At 45.7% G+C, this 6,000-nt stretch overlaps 1 protein-coding gene across 1 annotated transcript in view; it reads left to right on the top strand.

Annotated features, from left to right (window-relative positions):
- The first annotated feature begins 239 nt into the window (after positions 1 to 239).
- LOC121947741 (protocadherin-1-like) overlaps positions 240 to 6,000 on the top strand; it is a 29,526-nt gene continuing 23,765 nt past the window's right edge. The window contains exons 1-2 of the mRNA XM_042492843.2: positions 240 to 705; positions 816 to 903. The gene's annotated coding sequence lies outside the window, so the exon portion shown is untranslated. The remainder of the gene's footprint in view (positions 706 to 815; positions 904 to 6,000) is intronic.

Raw genomic sequence — 6,000 nt, 5'->3', positions numbered from 1 at the left:
CAGAAACAGGAGCCGGTCGCTGAGAAACGGCAGCCATATCTGTGAAAAATGACAGAAAGTGTTGGGGAACCCGCTCAGAGTTAGTTGTTGGGGTGGATGCTCGCCCCGCCCCCCCTCCCCCCCGCTTCACTGTATAGAGAGTGTATAGGGGAGGGAGGGAGGAGGAGTGGGGGGAACAGCTCGGGAGAGAGGGAGCGCGAGAGAGAGAGAGAGAGGGAGGGAAGCGCGAGCGCAGTCGTTTGGAATCACTCCACTTTCTCATCACACACAGTGCAGCCGCGCGACCTGCTCCGTGCGGACCGGGAGGCGGACAGAGTTTGTAGCGGCAGAGCGGCGACCGCGCGTCGGGGTGGAAACTAACCGGACGACCGCTGCTGGCAACTCCCGGACCTACCGGACCTAGTGGTTCTTGATTGGGTGAATTGTAACCATTTTTTTTTTCTTTTTTTTCCTCTCCCTCCCCGTCCCGGTGCTCCGTCCGCGTACACCGCCACCTCCTCCACCCCACTGCCTCCCCGAGCGTGTCATCAGCGGAGGATGCTGTCGGTACAAACCGCCCGGTGGTGACGTTCACGGAGTAGCAGAGAGTGACCCCGGTCCGGACGGGTGTTCCCCCGGCTGGTCTCCAGCCGTTCCCCCGGAGAGAGGAGGCACCGGCGGGCTGACGCGCAGCGCTGGTCACGACAGTGGACCCGGACAGAAACAGTGAGAGGAATTGGAGGAATAATTACCGCAGTCTGTGTGGATTGTTTCATTTGTTTTTAGGTCTTTTTTTCATCCTTGTGGATTGTTAATTTTTTTTTCTCCCGGAGCAGCTCCGCCTGGGCACCGAGGAGGAGCGGAGCCTGTAGCCGGGCTGGAGCGCTCAGAGCTGGGGAACCGCGCGGCTTTTACCCGGTCCAGGTAGGAACTTCTCCTCATACTGAATTCTAAATCTTTACATGACAACATGCATGTTGAATATGTCACACATGTAAATCCTGTCAGGGTGCAGGTCTGTAGGAGACGCTTTACGCACCACAAATAGGAGGATTCACTTTATTTTCCTTTTGGATGCGCTCCTCATTAAAAACACACACGGATAGGTGGATGATAAACCCCCCAGAGGCGGTTATAACGATCCGCCAGCTGCTTTTAAAACACTTGTTGGTAAAATAAAGGCGTTTAAACCGATTGCATGTTCATATTCAGCGTCTAATCCCCACTGATGGGTATTTTACCTACATTACACTACAGAGCTATTGATCCGTATCGATCCCTCCGTCCTCAACATGCATGTCAGTAATAAAATACAGCTTCCTGCGGGTCACTCCGGGTTTCCTAACCTCTCCCAAACTGAAAAATCACTACAGTAATCCCGTACAGTGCTTCAGGAGCCGAGTACAGTAAGCTGCACGGCTCCCTGCAGGAGCTGCCTCTCCATCTCAACACTTCTGCAGGGACTCTCAGTCCACACAGGAGCAGATAAAATGGCAGTAAAAAAGCTCGTCGTTACAATCAGAGGTTTGTCTGTAATATTGGAGCTAATGTGCCTGCAGGGACTCCAGGCGCTGCTTAAAGCAACAATTCATCTGCTCATAAAGTGCTCACACAGGAGGCGAGGCGGCGTCCACATCAGCTCCATTTCTATGTCAGCTCTCACACAGACGCACCTGAGGCCTCCTGGGCACCTGTAGCATCTCATTTAACAAACACACACACACACACACACACACACACTCACTCACACTCCTTGTGCTTGCTGTTAACATCAGCCCAAATAAAGGCAGTGGAGTTTCAGGGTAAACTGTAAAGGTGAGACCAGCAGGTGATGATGACTATCCGCTGCTGTGGAATCCAGTCAGTCCAGTCCCTCCAGTCTGCAGCTCCCAGAGAGAGAGAGGATGGGCGTTCAACCTGCTCTACATAGGGGGGAGGGAGGGAGGGGGAGTCGGGTATTTACATGCAAACTGCATCTGCCTCTCCCTGACAGAGACTGAGCTGTCGTAGTAAACGCCACCACCGCCACTGTGGTCGTCCCCCTTCAGGAACGCCTTGTGAACGCTCTTGTGATGTTTGCGTGGGCGCTCATGGGAAACGGGCGGTGTTACCCGATCCTTCTCTTGACCTTTGACCCCACCCCCCGTCATGTCGCTCCGATCATTTCCTGTGACATGAAGACGCTTAAATCGGCTCTGAAACGGTGTCGCAATCACATTTTTACGGAGATGTTAGGCTCAGCGGGGGCCGGTGTGTTTCCTGGAGTAACGGGGGTTTCCACCGTCGGCGTCGGTGGGGCTGTGGGGAAAAATTAGAGCCGCAATGATTTATCGATTACTAGTGAAGTAGTTTGATAACTGATCAATCATTTTTAGTCATTTTGAAGATAAAAAGCCTCAATTCTGTGATTGCAGCTTCTTGAATGTGAATATTTTCTGGTTTCTTTCCTCTGTGACAAGAAGCTGAAAATCTTTGTACATGTGAGGACATCATATTGAGCTTTGGGAAACACTGATCGACATTTTACTCCATTTTTTGATATTTCATAGATCAAATAAAGAATCGAGTAATCGACAAAACAATCGACAAACTCATTGACAATGAAAATAATCAATAGCTGCTGCTCCAGTAAAAATGCAAATTCTCAGCAGGTGTTTAGGTGGACAAAAGAGGACATTTAAAGACGTCATCTTGGGCTTTTCACCATTTTCTGACACTTTATAGACCATTAAACTAACAGATGAATTGATAAGATAAAGGACAGATTCATCGACAGTGAAAGCAGTCTTTATCTGCAGCTCGAGTGCAAATGCAAATCTGCAGCAGGCGTTTGGGAGGACAAAACAAGACATCTGAAGACGTCACATGAAGCTTTGCGACACACTTATCAACATTTTTTACCATATTTTGACATTTTATAGACCAAAAAACTTGTAGAATAATCGATAAGACAGATTAATCAATAATAAAAAATAATCAATATTTGCAGCTCATTTAAAATTGCAATTCAGCAGTAGGCATTTGGCAGACAAAACATGACATCTAAAGACGTCATTTTGGGCTTTGGGACACACTGGGGGACATTTTTCACTATTTTCTGACATTTAATAAACCAAACAATGGATGGATTAATGGACAGATTCACTGACAGTGAAAATAATCGTTATTTGCAGTAAAAATGCAGATCTGCAGCAGGCGTTTTGGCTTTTTTTAGCCTCTCTCTGGTATTTAAAAAAGCTGTAGTCTTGCTGTTGTGGCTTGGAGTCTCAGTTAAACATCTTTACATTGTCGTCATGAAATAATGTTGTACAAACACATAAAAAGCTCATTAAAGCCCCAGAGCTTCAGATTGTGGTTTCTGGTCAAAGTGGAGGGTTTCCCCGGTGCTTATATCAGACGCGGGCTCAGGTTCCTGCTGCTGTAAACGTATATTCAGCTTCGTTTGGAGGTGATGAGCTGAGATACTCTCTGAGGTTTGTGGCCGCGCTGTCACCGAGCTTCTGCCGCTGCGGTGTCGAGGGGCGAGGTCGGAGGTTTGACGCCGAGCTGTGGGATTCCTCTCTGCCTCCTTTAATTTGGAGGTGCAGCCGTCCAATTTTGACCAGATAAAACACACGTCTCGGTCATCCACGGCTCTGCGGGGGGCTGAGGGGGTGGAGGTGGAGGATTAGTCAGCGGGGGAGGAAGAGGAGGAGGAGGAGGAGGGAGGTCGAGCAGAGTCCGTTCTGCACATTTCTGCGTAAAAATTGGGGATCTGAGCACGGCGTGTTGTTAATGCCCGTCATTAAAATGGGAGCTGGGAGAGTGGAAATGGGTTTGGTGTGTGAAATGGAAGCACACACACACAGTCACATCCCGCTCTGCAGAGTAACAGCCGTCCATGTTTCCCATTTAAGACTTTTCACGGCAGGTTTCTCTCTTTTTTGAGAGTTGAGGTGTGACGATGAGCGGGCAGGAGAGGAGAGGCAGCGATTCCTCGGAAAGCTGCTCAGACCATTAATCAGTCTTTACAAAGAATCAGAGTCAGTCATTATTGGGAAACAGTCACGCCTGTGGCATCCAAAACATATTCACAAACACACTTTGTTCTCTTGTTTGATGAGATCTTCACTAGTGGGTGAAAACAACTGATTTTATTTCAACTTAAATCCAAAATATGTCAAACAAAGTAGATTTAATTGGATTTTCCTTCAGTGGACGATGGCAGTTTATGGCCTTCTGTTGGTTCATCTACTTCAAAAACACACACCCTGCATACCGACACAGGTGAACTAAATACCTGCAGTCACGTCATTCTCTCACCTTTTTGGCTAAAATTCCTGAAAATACAATTATACTGAATTATAAGCAGTAAAACTGAATTAAATTCTTTATTTTCCATACTTGTCAGAAGTCTGAGGATGAAAAAGTGAATTTAGAAGAATTTTAGAATAGAAAATCAAAAATCTTTGACAAATCTGTAAAAATAGATGTTTTACTAAAAGCTATGCATAATTTTGAGCCAGTTTTCGCATTTACTGCATAATATAACACAAAAATGCATAAAAAAATCATCAATCAGATCCCTAAAACAAAGGAAAACTGAACTACAAGAACTACAACTGAATCACACTGTTTGTTTTGCATTCTTATTCTACGCAACATTTTAATTCATTTTTTTGAGTGTAGTGCAAAAATAAAACACCAAAATGCATAAAATTGTTTCTTTTGCATACTTTTCAGAAGTCTGAGGAGAAAAAACATTCATAAGTTTAGATGAAATAAGCCAAAAATTTGAGTCAAATCTGGAAAAGTTGTCATCACTTTTGTGCAGATGTTTTGCACTGCATATTTTATGTTTTTTACTTCATGTGGTGCTAAATGCATCACCAAAATGCATAAAATTCACAGTGGGCTCAGAGTGAAACATCAGCTAGCTGCCATGACAGCAGTTAAGGTGTGATGTCACTCACCTGAGCCAGGTGTCGTCGTCCTGATCGCTGTGATTGAAAACAGAACAAGGGTCACGAGGTCACCAAATGATCCCCGAGGGAATCCTGAGCACCCACAGCTGACTCAGTGTGGATCTGTCTGTGGGTGCTGACAGACGGACGGATGAGGTCGTTTCCTGCCATAAAACTGGACTAAAAGCTCTTTCATTGATCCGACGTTATATTGCTGTATTGATTTTGTTTTCGTGGAAGTCGATAGAGACGGGGGTCACGGTTGGTTTAAACGCTTTGACCGTCGCTGCCGCTTGCGCTCGGAGCACCAGGTGTCATTTCACACGCAAAATCTCTGCGTGCTCACGGTCGAAGAGCTGCCGTCATGTGACGAACGTAACGCAGCCGCCATTTTTAACTTCAGCTGTCACCGATAGGGCTGCAGCCGTTTTCACCAATTAACCCTTTGAAACCTGGATCGACATCAGTTTTCTTGTGCCGAGGTCAGGCGCCTTTTACAAGCTAGTTAACCCTTGAAACCAAAGCAAACTGGTTTCATTTCTGTCAAAAACATCAAGAAAAATAATAATTATTATAATTATTAAATTAAAATTATGTTACTATTATGTTTTTGAAAGAGGTCAAATCAATGTGCTCAAGTTTCAGAGGGTTCATTTGTGCTTTAAAACATCTTGTTCTGTTTTAATAGTCCCAAAACTAAAAGATGTATGTAGAATAATATTGATTATGTAAACTGTTGTCAGCTGATGTCAGAGCCATGTCTAGGAAGCTCTTCTTGTTTCCTATTTTCTTGAGTCACTTGAATGCATCACCTGAGCTGGCAGGTGTGTTGAGTCAGCTGAGCAGGTAGACAGCAGAGACCACAGTCTTCAGCTGCCGTGTGTTTGGTTAAATCTCAGTGTTACTGTTTGATGAATTATTTTATTTGAATTGAACTTTGTTTATGTGGCGGATTGCTTATTTTAGGGGAATGTTTTTTTGGGGTGTTGGTGTTCGGCCTCACCCAGCAGCCCTCCGTCAGATTGGTCTGCGCCCGAAGCCCCCCGACCGACCACCGTAGAGTTTTTTTTAAGAATAT

This window comes from Plectropomus leopardus, chromosome 8, assembly GCF_026936395.1.
Source record: "Plectropomus leopardus strain MGB_pleo_1.0 chromosome 8, ASM2693639v1, whole genome shotgun sequence".
In the NCBI taxonomy this organism is placed as follows: Eukaryota; Metazoa; Chordata; class Actinopteri; order Perciformes; family Serranidae; genus Plectropomus; species Plectropomus leopardus.
Note: the sequence above shows the minus strand (reverse complement) of the source record. Positions and strands in the feature narration are given on the sequence as shown.